We start from the raw sequence: 15129 nt of genomic DNA, 5'->3' as shown, positions 1-15129 counted from the left end.
AAATAAATGTTATTTTCTCCCGTGCTGAAGCTCAATTCATCTTCCTGTCAGGGGCAAGCAGAGGGAGAGGGTGAGGAGCTCGGAGGCAGCGGAAGGGATAACACAGCAAACTGCTCACACAAATCCTTCCCTCTGTGTTTAATCAACCTGAAACAGCTCGGGCAGGGTGGGAGGGGTTGAAATTAAAAATAAAAAAAAAAAAAGGAGGTGGAAAAAAAGTTTCCTTGCTCTTTCCAGTCCTTTTTTTTTTTTTTTTTCCTGTCCAGAGCTATAAAAAGCCAGTGTGACTTTTATCTTTTCATAAACTTTTATTGAGTCTGATGTTGGGAAGGCCGTGGAGTGCCATCCAATTAAACTTCCCCCTAATGCCACTCTTAACTCCACAGCCCCAATGGGAGACTCAGAACTAATAAAGGTGATAAATGAGAGGAGATAAACGGGGAAGCCAAGAGGAGGACAGAGGGCAGCAGGGCACCAAGAAAAAAAAAAAAAAAAACTTTAATTGTGCAAGCTCTAACCCCAGTAATTCCAGAAATATGGTTTTCATATACTACTGGGCAATTGGAGCTGGGTAAAGCTGATATTAAACACAGCCCCAGCTCAGCCTGCAGCCAGGAGGGGCCTTTGCAAGGCAGAGAGAGCATCCCCAGAGTCATTCCCTGAGACAAAGTGATTTTTTGCCTCCCCACCCTGCACATATTTTTGCTGTGCAAACCACATGTGCTCCAGGCTGGGGATCCCCTGCTGAAAGGCAATTGGTTTCTCTAATTGCCTGGGCAGCTCCTGAGGCTGCAGGAGAGATGGAGCCAGGGGCTCCGGATTCCAGCTGTTGGATTGTTGTAAGGAATTAACTGCTTTCCTTCCCACACCCGTGTGTTTGCTCAGCTCCATATTATTTTTTTTTATATATATATAAATAGGTGTAATTAAAGTTTCTCAGAGGCCGTGCTTGGCTGAGCAATCAGCCAGCACACACTTGGGGCTCTGCTGGAGAGAAAAACACCTCTATTTATACAGAATCATAGAATCCCAGACTGGGCTGGGTTGGAAGGGACCTCAGAGCTCATCAAGTCCAACCCTTGATCCACTCCCCCCGTGGTTCCCAGCCCATGGCACTCAGTGCCACATCCAGGCTCTTTGGAAAGATCTCCAGACACGGAGAATCCACTCCTTCCCTGGGCAGCCCATTCCAATGCCTGATCACCCTCTCCAGAAAGAAATTCTTTCTCATCTCCAACCTAAACCTCCCCTGGCACAACTTGAGACCCTGCCCTCTTGTCTTGCTGAGAGTTGCCTGGGAAAAGAGCCCCCTGGCTCCAACCTCCTTTCAGGGAGTTGCAGGGAGTGATGAGGTCTCCCCTGAGCCTCCTCTTCTCCAGCCTCAACACCCCCAGCTCCCTCAGCCCTTCCTCACAGCAATTCTGCTGGATCCCTTCACAGCCTCCTTGCTCTTCTCTGCACCTGCTCCAGCACCTCAAGCTCCTTCCTGAACTTCCTGAGCTGAGGGGCCCAGAACTGGACACAGGACTCAAGCTGTGGCCTCCCCAGAGCTGAGCACAGGGGCAGAATCCCTTCCCTGGACCTGCTGGCCACGCTCTTCCTGAGCCAGCCCAGGATGCCATTGGCCTTCTTGGCCACCTGGGCACACTGCTGCCTCCTCTTCAGCTTCCTGGCAATCCCAGCTCCCTTTCTGCCACTCTGTGCCCAGCCTGGAGCTCCCCATGGGGTTGTTGTGGCCAAAGTGCAGGACCCGGCACTTGGAATGTTGAACCTCATCCCCTTGGGATCATCCCAACTCTCCAGTCTCTCCAGGTCCCTCTGCAGAGCCCTCCTGCCTTCCAGCTGATCCACACTCCCCCCAGCTTGGTGTCACCTGTGAATTTGCTGATGATGGACTCAATCCCCTCACCTAAATCCTCACTAAAGATATTGAACAGCACTGGGCCCAACACTGATCCCTGGGGGACACCACAGCCGCCATTTTGAGGCAGCCCCGTTCAGCACCACTCTCTGGGCCCGTTCCAGCAGTTCCTGACCCAGCACAGGGTGCTCCTGTCCAAGCTGTGGGCTGACAGCTTCTTTAGGAGGATGCTGTGGGAGACGGTGTCAAAGGCTTTGCTGAAGTCCAGGCAGACCACATCCACAGCCTTCCCCTCATCCACCAGTCGGGTCACCCGATCATAAAAGGAGATCAGGTTGGTCAGGCAGGACCTGCCCTTCCTAAACCCGTGCTGGGTCTGGTCCCTTGCCCATCCTGCAGGTGCTGTGTGATTGCACTGAGGATGATCTGTTCCATGACCCTGCCAGGCACTGAGGTCAGACTGATGGGCCTGGAGTTTCCTGGGTCCTCTTTCCAGCCCTTTTTGTGGGTTGGTGTGACATTCCCCAACTTCCAATCATAACATTTCTCCAGCCACCTGAGGTGGGACCCACAGCCCAAATCACACCCCAAAACCCCACAGCCTCCATCTCTCCTCACCCTCCCCCCAAGCTCACCCTGCTTTACACCCTAATACTGGTAAATCCCCCAAAGGGATGCTGAAACCTCGAATCCCCCTGCACCCTTCTTCAAAAAGAGAGAAGGGCAGTTCCTGGGGAATCATTTCTTTGCCCTCCAGGTGCTTCCCCTCCCATTTCTCCCAGCAAATCGGGATTGGCCTGGAGCAGGAGCTGCTGCTTGGAATTCCTGTGCCATTGACTCACATCTCCCTCCCCAGCATCCCCAACCCCCCCAGTCCCTTTCCACCCTCCCAGCTCCCGGCCCTCCAACGCGCTGCAGCTATTTTGACACACTGAGTAAATATCAATTAATTCGCCTTCCAAAGAAAAAAAAAAAATCTTAATTGAAAAAAAAAAAATCCCACGACCAAGAATCCAGATTTGCAGCTTGGAGTTTGCCAGAAGAGCCTCGATTGAAGGTTTGTGCTCTGATCGCTGGGGATTTTATAGCTCCCAGAAGAAAAAGCTCTCTCTAAGGGAACTGTGTGACTCACTTCGGTCAGAAAAAGGGGAAAAAAAGGGTAAAATACTCATTTTCAGAAGGGTCTGAGCTCCCACCTGCTGGGGCATAGAGCCAGCTCACCACCAGCGAGGGGCATCGCTACAGCTTTGGGTTTAAAGGAGGGGAAAAATGCAAAAAAAAAACCCCAATCCCTGCAGAGGGACTTTATTTAGTAAATCACTTCGACTCACGCAGTTCTTAGCTTTTAAAACGCAATTAGCTGATGAGCCTGGGCTTTGGTTTGGGTCTTTTCCCCCAGGCTGGTGGAAGGGAGTGTGTCACTGTCACCGTGTCCCCAGCAGAGAGGTGACATGCCAGCTCCGGGGTCCTGGCTTGTGTCAGTGCCTGGGAGAGACACAAAAAGTCGTGTCCTCCCCTCAGGACAAGCTTTGAAAGAGAAGGGAATTGGGAAGAGAAACTTGGAAGTGGGAAGAGAACATTGCAGCATCACCTGGATGATGCGTTCATTCATCCCTCTAGCTTTGCCTCACACCTATGGGATGCCAAGAAATGCCACTTTTCCCCAAGTTTTACTCTATTTTCACTCTGTTTTTAGCACTGAGAAACTCCTGCTCACCACAGAAAGCTCCTGCCCTGTCCCACCTCAACCACTCACCAACCCCATTTACTCACAAACCATCCAAACGCCTTGAAAAGCCAGGGATTCAACATAAAACCTCCAAACACTTAAATCCCCTGACCCCTTGGTGAGAAGTCCCCCACGGAGCATCCCCAAACCCCTGGCAGTGACCACACCGAGGAGCAATTCCCCATCCCAGCAAGGAGACACAAACTGCCTCCCACAGCTCCTTCCTCCTAAGGATTTATCCTCATTTCCCCCTCCTCTCAGCAGCCCTACACGGGACATTTCCTTCTCCATTTCCCAGGCTGAAAACTAAAAATCACATTTTCACTATTGAAGAGAAATGAGCTTTTTTTTTTTGCCCCCCTGAAGGCTTTGCCATAAAACCAGAGGGCCAAAGGCCAGCTGAGCCCTCAGCCCCTCTCCCTCCTTTGGCACCTTCTAATTAGGGTTCCCCTTTGCAGCAGTACATAAGCAGCCTTTTAATTACAGAGAAGCCAGAACGTGTGAGACTCTATTTATAGGCAGGGAATAAATAGATATCTGACTCTTTTCTTTTCTTTTTTTTTTTTTTTTTTTTACCTCTTTCTCCCTCTCCCCTCTTCGCAGCTGCCCTGAACCGAGAACTTCAGCGCTTGCAAGTGAGAAAAGGGATGGGGGAAAGGTTAAGCAAGCTGCCAGGAAGGGTTTTTCTCCCTCTCCTTAAGACGGCAAAGCAGGAAAATGTGTTTACTGCTGGGTGTCGGGGAGCTAACGAGGAGCGGGGGTTCCGCCGGCCCGACACTAAGTGCCTGTGACACCGGTGACAGCCCTTTGGTAGCAGCAAATCCACCCGATGCCTCAACAGATTATTTCAAGTGTCTGTAGCTGGAGAGCATCACTTTGCAAATATTCTAATGTTGGAACTGACTCATTTCGCCCGCTCCCTTCCCCGGGGGGTTTTTGCGTCAAGGAGAAGGAGAGAAGATTCGGATTTCAAACGCAAAGCGAAGCGAAGCAAAGCGGTGCAAGCCTCAGGGGTGGGGTGTTCCCGATTTAAAACCCGGTAGTGTTGCTCCCCTCACCCCAAAGCTGCATTTTGGGGTAACTCTGCTGATGTGCACCCCGATGCAAACGCGATGGGGAATCCCTGTGCGGACCCCACAGACGTTTTGGGGGTTCCCTTTCCACCCCAGCCTCTTCTCCCCGTTTTTCAGTGCCTGTGAGAGGTTTGGGGTTTTTTTTCTGAGCCAGGGCAGCTACCCCAGCCCGGAGCACCAAGGCAACACCTCCAGCTTTGGGGGTACCCAAAATGTCTCCCCTGGGGTTAGGAGGCAGCTGCATCTTCCTCCATCCCTTGGGTACCACGCTGGGAGGTTAGAAAAAAGTCAGAGAGGCGAGAGAGGTGATAGGAGAGAGGAAAAGGCATCAAATAAATAAAACCCCAAACATCTTTCCATGCCAAGCAGCACCGAATCACCCTCACTCCCCGACTCCCCTTTTTTCCACTCGGTTGTGGCAGCTCGGGGGGGTGCAGGGGGATGCCCAGAGAGGTCTGGCAGGAGTTGGAAGAAATTCCGCGGAGGGAAGAGCTTAAAGAGCTCAAGCTGCTTCGTTTATCAAAAGGACAAGGGAGGTGACTTGATTGCCGGGGGTAAGTACCTTCCTGGGAGAAAACACCGGCTACTAAAGGAGCTTTAATCTCCTGAAGAAAGACATAACAAGAGGCAGGAGTTGATCGTGCCTGGCTTCAGTTTCCCCACTGGAAAAATAAGGCTCCTGTTTGAAGAGCGAGGCTGATTAAGCAGCAAAACGGAAGAATTCTGTGGTTTTAATGGCTCCAAATCCAAGCCAGGGCCCTCTCTGGGCAGGGGTGAGCCCAGCACCCAAGCTCTGCCTGCCACCCATGGGTGATGGGGTGACACGGGGAGCTGCAGGACACAGAAACCAGCGAGAACTCTTTATTTCCAGATTATTCCATGGTTCTTTTAGAGGACTGAACTCCAACCCCACAAAGCACCCAGACTACACCTCCGAGAGCAGCCTGGAGCACTCAGCTCATGAGACTTTTCTGTGCTTCAGGACCAAGAGATCCAACCCTGCAGAGCCACCAGGGATCGCCGATGTCTCAGGCACAAAACCACCTCAAAGTGCAGCACATGAGGAACAGACCTTCAGGCCACCAGCCAAGCTTTCCCTGGGAAATTCAGGAAGCAGGGAAGGTCCTGGGAGTCTGGATTGCCAGGAAGCTGAAGAGGAGGCAGCAGTGTGCCCAGGTGGCCAAGAAGGCCAATGGCATCCTGGGCTGGCTCAGGAACAGCGTGGCCAGCAGGTCCAGGGAAGGGATTCTGCCCCTGTGCTCAGCTCTGGGGAGGCCACAGCTTGAGTCCTGTGTCCAGTTCTGGGCCCCTCAGCTCAGGAAGTTCAGGAAGGAGCTTGAGGTGCTGGAGCAGGTGCAGAGAAGAGCAAGGAGGCTGTGAAGGGATCCAGCAGAATTGCTGTGAGGAAGGGCTGAGGGAGCTGGGGGTGTTGAGGCTGGAGAAGAGGAGGCTCAGGGGAGACCTCATCACTCTCTGCAACTCCCTGAAAGGAGGTTGGAGCCAGGGGGGGGTTGGGCTCTTTTCCCAGGCAACTCTCAGCAAGACAAGAGGGCAGGGTCTCAAGTTGTGCCAGGGGAGGTTTAGGTTGGAGATGAGAAAGAATTTCTTTCTGGAGAGGGTGATCAGGCATTGGAATGGGCTGCCCAGGGAAGGAGTGGATTCTCCGTGTCTGGAGATCTTTCCAAAGAGCCTGGATGTGGCACTGAGTGCCATGGGCTGGGAACCACGGGGGGAGTGGATCAAGGGTTGGACTTGATGAGCTCTGAGCTCCCTTCCAACCCAGCCCATTCTAGGATTCTATGATTCTGGGTGTTCTGGAAAGCAGTTGGGTGTTAGGGATGGGAAAAGGAGCTGGGGACAAGGGTTTAAGAAGCCTGAACCTCCTGCTTGCCCTGGCAGGACTCAGCTTTAGGTGGTGACTCTGTTCCATTTATTATTTTTTAATTTATTTTTTTGGAGACATTAAAATCCACGTGCGTCACCAGGCAGCCCACTCCTCTGTCCCCAGCCCCACGTCATGTCTCTTACCCAAGTCCCCTTTTTAAAGAACAACTCGCTGCTTCTGCTGTTGTTCCTTGCTTTCTGAGCATGTAGGTGGACAAATTTTCCCAGATTTTTCTCCTTTTTTTTTTTTTTTTTTTTTCCCCCCACACCACAGCCGGTGGCACCAGGGAGGATAAAAGGATAAATTGGTGTAAATAGATAGTTAGATAGCGAGGTACAGGAGGCTCTGAAGTCACTTGGCTCTGGGAGCTCAGCCCTTAAATGCTCCTCACTGAAATGTCACCAGGTTTGGTGGCAGCCCCGCAGAGCTGGCAGGGATGCTGAGACAGAGCTGGTGGCAGCTCTGACGTTGGCAGAGCTGGGGAGACCTTGGAGCCAGGAAAAGAGGCAGCTGAGCAGAGCTGTGGAAGTTTTGGAAAAGCAGGAATCAGAGGTGACTTGTGGCAGATTGTGCCCCATCTCTGGAAGGGTCACCCCAGGAGTGTGGATGCTGCTGGTGTCCCACATCCCCGGGAGGAGCAGGAGATGCTCATCCTGCTCTGCACCCTCCCAAAGGCTCTGCCAAGCTCAGTTTATTCCTAAATCCCAAGCCTGGCTCTATTCCTAAACCCCTGCAATCTGTGCAGGGACAAGGAAGGCAGCCTGAGCTCTGCACCAAGCCCACTTTTCACTTTCTATTACCCAAAGGAAAGAAGGGCTATTATGAAATCATTAAATTAATAACTCGGTAATACAGGCAGATATATAAAACAATCTGCTGCTAGAACAAAAGAAATTACTGTGTTCCAAACATTCCTAATTTAATTTAGCAGGGAATTAAAGCAGCATACATAATTTTACCCTCCAAATGTCAATAGCTTTATGGAAATAGAGCCCGGCGTGTGCCGGAGAAGGTGCCCGGCCACCAGGGAACGTCCTTCAGCCACCCACCAGCAGGGCTAATTAGCTGCTCGCCTTTTAATTAAGGATGTACTCAACATTCCGAGCACTCAGCAGGATGGAAGGAGAGGGAAGAGGCAGCTTGAGGTGTCCTGAGGGTAAGAGAGGGCTTGGGGGGGGGGTGGAGTCAGGGTGCTGGCAGGGAGGTGGGTGCAACCCCCAGGGATGGAGCTGCCCCCCAGAAACCTGGAGCCAGCCACAAGGTTTCAGTCCATCCAACTCCTATCTTGCTGCAGCTTTCCTTTGAAAAAATAATAAATAAATAAATTTTAAGCTCTCTTTGCACTGCTTAATATTTTCCCCTTTTGTTTGAAATTAATTTGCTGTAATTTATGGGAGCATATTTTGATTGCTTTTGATTAAGTTTAACAAGCAGGGAAAAAAAGTCTGCTGCATCAGACATCAAAGCAAACAAATCCCTTCTCTAGGCCTGCTCCTGCATAATTAATGAGCTCTGTCAGTCCTCGTACAGTAAATATATCCATTATGTTACAACCAAATTTCTGTTGTAGCAATTAATACACACCACCAAAACCTGGTCTGGGGAAACCCACCAAAATCCGGGAGCTGATGTTGCTTGTTTGCATAATATCTGGGATTTGGGGCAACTGTCAGGACTTCAGAAGATGGGAGAAGGAGAAGAAGGCCAAGCTGCAATCCCAGCAGCTGGAATGACAGCATCAAGAGGAATTCTCACTTCTCCTCTTCACTGCTACAGCTCTTAATATTTTTTTTTCACCTTTCAGGCTAAATTCTGCTCTACCCCTCCCTAAACTCAGCCACAGCCACAACTGGGAGGCATTCTGCTGGCAGAATCTCCCATAACCCAGGCTGGGAGCAGAGCAGCACTGGCTTTTCCTAGGAAAAAACACCTGGGAGGGCTCAGGGATGCTCAGGAAGCTGCTCCTGAAATTGCCCTGGTTAGAGAACAACCCTTAATGATGGCTTTGGTCCCTCCCTCCTAAGAAAATGTGGGGGTTGAACCCTTTGCCAGCAGTTTGCTGCTTGTTACCACCAGATTTTACAGGTGGAGGGAGCAGAAAATAGTCAAGATGTGTGGGAATAAATATGCTAAAACAAAGGCAACTCCTGAAAAAGAACAAAAAAGCCCTGGACAGTTGGTGCCACTTCTAAACACATTAAATATTTATGGGCTCTTGCTCATAGCTTCAAATGAGCTGTAAATTGAATGGAGGTTATTTTCTAGGTAATTAAAAACGGAGAGATGGAGGGGACTGTTTATGGGAAGCCATAAAACCACAACTATGGAGAGAGTATTATCACTCCATCCCTCCTGCTGCATCCCGGGCTGTTGCATCCCGTTCCCACTGCATCCCATCCCCTGCATCCCCATCTGCTGCTGCCCCATCCCACTTGCCTGCATCCCCTTTGCTCCTGGAGCTGCCCAGAGCCCACCCACACACATTTTAACCCCCCAGGTATTGTCTGCCCGTGGTCACCCTTCCCCATTCCACTTGTGACGTGGGACAAGCCAACAAACTGCTCAGGACCAGGGCTGTGATTCTCCAGGTGATGCTGGAGCATCCGGAGATCCCAACGCAGGATTCAGCCCACCAGACCCTGGCCTGGAGGCTGGGAGGCCAAACCCTCCTCAGCACAGAAGCTCTGGGCTTTCTCTCCTCCCCAAATCCTTCTCATTCCAGTGTTCAGCAAAGCCCAAGAGCCCAGAGATGGTTTTTCCCTCCCAGCCCCCTTCCAGCTCTGCACCGAGTCGTTACCATCCTGCTCCTCAGCCTGTTATTAATGTCAAACTTCATCCTGGGCCAATTAATCCTTGAGAGAGCAGAAACCTCCCAGCCCAGAGATGTCTGTGCACAAAACGTGCTCCTTGCACCCTGTCCATCTCTGCAGCTTCCCAGACTGAGCTTCCGAGCCCCATCCCAAGGGATGAACTCATCCCAACGGGACCAGGGGGGGGCTGAGCAGCTGGGGCAGGAGGGGTCCAGGCTGCACCCACAAGCAGGGCCAAGGATGGGGACCCAGGGGCCACTGACCTGGCTGGCAGCTGCTGTAAATCAGTGTGACAGCCCTGGCCTAGGGTGCTGCCTGACCTTCCTCCCTGCTGAGCTCTTCTTCCTCCAGGTCCCCCCATTCCCAGCACCTCCCCCGTGCATCTGCTGCTGCAGATCACTCCAGTTTTCCTTTTTCTGCTGTTTTTGGGTTTGGTTTTTTTTTCCCCATTTGGCCAGCGCTGCTGTTCTGTCCTGGTTTTGCTCTGATGCAAGAGTTCCCCTCCTGAGAAAGCCCCGAGCACAGCGGGGACACCACCGAGTCCCCGGGCTGAGCAGAGGCAGCTCCGTGTCACGCTCTCCAGCTGCATCATCCCGGGCTTTGGATGCGATCCTGGAGAAGGCAGCACAGGGTCAGACCCAGGAGATCTCAGCAGGAGAGGCAGCTGAAGGAAGGGGAGGGGTAAGGAGCAGTTATCCCCATCCAGGGAATGATCTGGTGGCTCGATCCATCTCAGCATCTTCCTGCAGCTGCCCCGCTTGCTGCCGAACCAGTGCCAGATCCATCCTGGGCTTCAGCCCAAAGGCAGGGAGAGGCTGGTGGTCCCTGGCTACCAGCCCTCCATGGCACACGGACCCCTCAGGGGGCTGCCAGGACCCCAAATCCCCCCTGAAATCCCTTTCCAACCACCCCAGCCATGCAGGCAGAGTCAGGGCTCTCCCTTCTGCACTTTGCATCTACTTCTCTCTCTAAACAGTCCAGCTCGATCCCTTAAAACGATGCAAGCAATCCCTCTGGGATCCCAGCACCTCTGCTTTGCCTTCCGACAGGTTTATATCCAGGTTTTAAACCCGGGAGAGGGCGGTGGGTGGAGGGGAAGCCACACATCTCCCCCTGGTTCAGGGGCAGGACAGGAGTTTGGGAAGGAAGCTTCACCCCTGCTATGGCACTGGGGTTGCTCGGGATGATAAGTCCCAGCTCCCGCATCCTTCCAGCTGCAGATGCCTGGCTCGGGGTCGAGGACCCACGGAAAATGACTTTTTGCCTCTTTATTAACTCCGGGAAATAGAGCAGGGGGAGGTGGGGGGCGAGTGGAATTAGAAGGAAGGGAGAGAAAGAGGGGATGGGGAAGAAAGGAGGAAAGGAAGGGAGGAAAAAAAGAAACAAACCACCAAACAAAACTCCCCAAATCCACCCGAGCGGAGGCTACAAAACAAATTAAAGTTGTTATGGCAACGTGTGTGTGTGTGTGTGGGCAGCAGCACACGTCTCCCAACGCACGGAATTAAAACCAGCGTCATGTTCAGCGCTAATTAAATCCCGGGCTGCCTGGGGCACGGCCCGGCCACCTCCACCCTGCCGGGGCCAGCAGGGCTCCTTGGGCTTATGCCATGGCTTCCAGACACCCATCCTGCCCGAGGGAAAAGGGGTTTGCTGCCTAAAAACCTCACCCCGTGGTTGGGTGAGGGGGCACCCGCACCCCTGGGGACCTGCGGGTCCGTCCTTCCCCCGAGGTGCCCCCAGCATCCCGTAGCCACAGGGAGCATCAGGAAAGCTGGAGATGGGGGAAAACACCAAGGTTTAACCTCCCCACTTCCCCAGAGACTCGATCTGCCCCAAAAATGACCGTGCAAGGTCACCCAAAGGACCCCGAGCCCAGAGAGCCCCTGCAGACAGTGGAGCCTTTGTTCCTTGGGGGGGGGGGAGAGGCCCCCATGTCCCCACAATGAGCCCTGGGTTGGCTGCTCTGCAAAATGCTGCCTTTATCCTTTTGGGGGGGCTGGGAGCTGAGATTTGTGGGGCTGGAGCATTAATCAGTGCCCGAGCCAAACAGAGCTGCGAGCAAAACCACCTTAACCAGTTCACTGCCAGTCCCCCGGGGGGGTTCCCATGCTGGGAACACTGGGGAGCAGAGCAGCCCGTGCTCCCCCCAGGAAAGACAATGAAAAAAAGGGGATGCTGCTTCTAGGATCAGAGAGTTTTCCATGCCAGGAGGGTTCCCAACCCTGTGCTGCAACCACCTGTGACTCCCCAGCTCGCTGCCCTAATGCTCCTTGACATCCCAGCTGCTGCCGCTCCGACAGTGAATAAATATCCAGGCAGGGAATTAGGGGAGCCTGGGAGAGGTTGGATTTCCCCCACTGAGTCCAATTAAGGTTTGCAAAGCTGCAGCACTCGAGAAAGCACCGAGGAATAACTCAGGAGGAGCCTGGCAGGCACCGAGCATCTCCCCGCACATGCCCTGCCCTGGCTTTGACCGTGACAGCAAAGCAGGCTTTAAACAAGGGCTTTGGGTTTGGTTGGGGTGGTTTTGGTTTAGTTTTGGGGTTTTTTGGTTTTTTTTTTCCCCAAATTTGACAAGCCTTTAAAATCCCCCAGCTCTCAGCAGTGAAATCCTTCACCAGGTGAGCTCGCTGCCTGTCTCACCTCCACACCGTGGGTCACAGGATTATTCCAGCTGCATTCCAGAATTTCCTTCACCCAATTTGATGTAAAACCCAGGTAAAGCCCATCTCAGGTCCATGAATTTCTTCCCAAGGCCAAGGATTAGCCAAAAGTGTTGGTGACTGCAGTTTGTCTTGGGTGAAGATGCGGGGTTTGGGTTTTTAGCAGAAGAGCAGTTTTATTGGGGTTTAAATCCCTTTTGCTCCTCCAAAGTCACAGATCTTGGGAGAGAAGGAGCTGAAGCAGGGGAGATGTTTCCTCCTAACCCTCAAGTGGTTGGAAAGCCTCATATCCCTCCTCCATCCTCCTCATTCCCCATTTTTTTTCAGGACTGGAAGCTGCCCAGGCCCCGTGCTGCCCTTCCAGAGGGACCCTTGGCCTACCAAATCCTCCTTCTTTCTCCCAGAAACCCTTCCAGCAAAGGATGCCTCAGCAGAGAAACTTATTAAACAAAACTATCAAATCTCCAAAGTGCTTTTTCCCCCTCCAGTTTGATGGTTCCTCAGGTCTGCACATTTGTCTTTCTGGTCCAAACAGAAGCTATTCTTGAAAAAAAACATCTCTGAAAACAGTTTTTTCTTCAATTTTCTTCTTTCCCCCATGAGTGCTCCCACCAGTTGGCATTTCCTGCAAGGAGCACAGGGAGTTTTTCATCATCTTTTTTTTTTTTTTTTTTTTTTAAGAAAAACCCAGCTGCAGAAAAGCTTCTTGGAACAACCCTCTCCCCAGTGCTGAGCTCGATTTATGCAGCGAGAGACAGAGCAGAGGTGAATGCCCTGGAGAGGAGAAGAAAAAAAACCACCCCAGCAAGGCAGAAGGTGAAATCATTAGTGGGCACAGGCTTCCCCTGATGTCCCCTGCCCTGTCCCTGAGTGTCCCTTGCTGCTCCAAGGCCACGGAGCATCCTTTGATGGGCAGGAGCAAAGAGCTTGGCAATTTATTCACCATATAAAACGAGATGCTTTGGTCTCTGAGTAGGTTCAGTGGGTTTCTATATTTAAATTCTCTGCTGGGAGAGGAGCTGCAAAATGGAGCCTTTCAGCCAGGAGCCAGCAGAGGAAATCCTGATTAATCTGGGAGCATTTGATGATTTGCTGCCCCTTTGGCAGCAGGACCTGGGGAGTCTGGGGGGTGCTGGATAAAGGAGAGGAGGGAGCAGTCAGGGCATTCTGATGCTCAGGGACACAAAACTTCACTGCAGCTCACCCTGAAATTGCAAACAAGCAACTTCACAGTTCCCAGGCCTGTTTCTTGTGCTATTCTCAGCAACCCCAGCTCTGCCAGGGCAGCATTGCCTCCGGGCACCAGCCCTGACATTTGCACCCTGGCTCTGCAAAGCTTGCTACCAAACACAGAGCATTCTTTTCCCCAGCCCCTACAAAGGATAGAACACACAGGAGTGTAAGAGCCAAGACCCTGGAACTCTAGAGCAAGAATTAAATTCAATTTATTCCCTGGCTCCTTTATTGAAAGAGGGGGAGGCTCTCTCTGGGAAAGCTTCCGTGGTTTTCTTCAATTATTGTTTTATGCAGCAACCAAAAAAAAAAACCCAACCAACCCAGAATAGTGTTTTCAGCACTTTCTTGTATCAGGGAAGTAATTGAGTCAAAATGAAGAAGAAATTATCTATGAAGTTAATTATCTCGCAGACATGTTTTACACTCAGTCATTTTTCACGACCACGCAGTCTCTGGAAGCACAGGCATTTTTCTTTCCTGTAATTAATGCGCTCAGAATATCCTGGGGAAAGTGTCAGGGGTTAGTTTTTGGCTGGAATTGTTATTATTGGCTGCCCACACCAGTTTTAGGGGGGAGTGGGCTCCACGTTGCTCTTGCAAAGACCACCCAGCAGCCCCCGAGGGAGCAACCCCATCTTTTGGGCTCTGGTGGGTACCAGGGTGCCCGAGAGGCTGGGATGGTGCTGTGGGAGCAGAAGTGAGTGGAATTACCAGCTGGGCTGATGAACTTAAAGGTCTTTTTCAGCCTAAATGGTTTTATGAGTCTACAAATAAAAGAAAAATCCCCTCCCAGTCCCATCAGGTCTGACAGGTCCCTCCACCCACCACTCGACAACCTCAACCCCCTAGTCCTACTAGAGGGCCTCTCCTTGTCCTGGGGTCTTGCTTCAGCCTTGGATTTTATTCCTGATCTTTGGAAACCACCCAGGACCCTGCTGCATCCCTGGAGCATCCCCTGCTACACCCTCATGGCATGGTGATGATGCTCCTGGGACCTACCTGGCATAATAATCCCCTCCCAGTCCCATCAGGTCTGACAGGTCCCTCCACACACCAACCTCAAACCCCCCTGCTCTGCCACAGGGCCTCTCCTTGTCCTGGGGTCTTGTTTCAGCCTTGGATTTTATTCCTGATCTTTGGAAACCACCCAGGACCCTGCTGCATCCCTGGAGCATCCCCTGCTACACCCTCATGGCCGCAGGATGATGCTCCTGGGACCTACCTGGCATAATAATCCCCTCCCAGTCCCATCAGGTCTGACAGGTCCCTCCACACACCAACCTCAAACCCCCCTGCTCTGCCACAGGGCCTCTCCTTGTCCTGGGGTCTTGTTTCAGCCTTGGATTTTATTCCTGATCTTTGGAAACCACCCAGGACCCTGCTGCATCCCTGGAGCATCCCCTGCTACACCCGCATGGCTGCAGGATGATGCTCCTGGGACCTACCTGGCATAAAAGTCCCCTCCCGGGCCCATCAGGTCTGACAGGTCCCTCCACACACCAACCTCAACCCCCTTGTCCTACCAGAGGGCCTCTCCTTGTCCTGGGGTCTTGCTTCAGCCTTGGATTTTATTCCTGATCTTTGGAAACCACCCAGGACCCTGCTGCATCCCTGGAGCATCCCACGTTACACCTGCATGTCTGCAGGATGATGCTCCTGGGACCTACCTGGCCGTTCACATGCTAAAGCTTGGACTTTCCTCTCCATCCCTCTCCCGAAGAAGAAATCACAAGCAAAAAATCCCTGGAGAGAGCCGGGAAGTTTGGATTTGCCCCCAAGAGAGCCGGAGCGGTGCCCCGGGAAGCAGCAGCAGCAGCAGCAGCACAGCCCCCCCGCCCCTCTCTGCCTTCCTCATTTCATTCCGCGTTC

This window comes from Calypte anna, chromosome 22 (genome assembly GCF_003957555.1).
Source record: "Calypte anna isolate BGI_N300 chromosome 22, bCalAnn1_v1.p, whole genome shotgun sequence".
Taxonomy (NCBI): domain Eukaryota; kingdom Metazoa; phylum Chordata; class Aves; order Apodiformes; family Trochilidae; genus Calypte; species Calypte anna.
Note: the sequence above shows the minus strand (reverse complement) of the source record.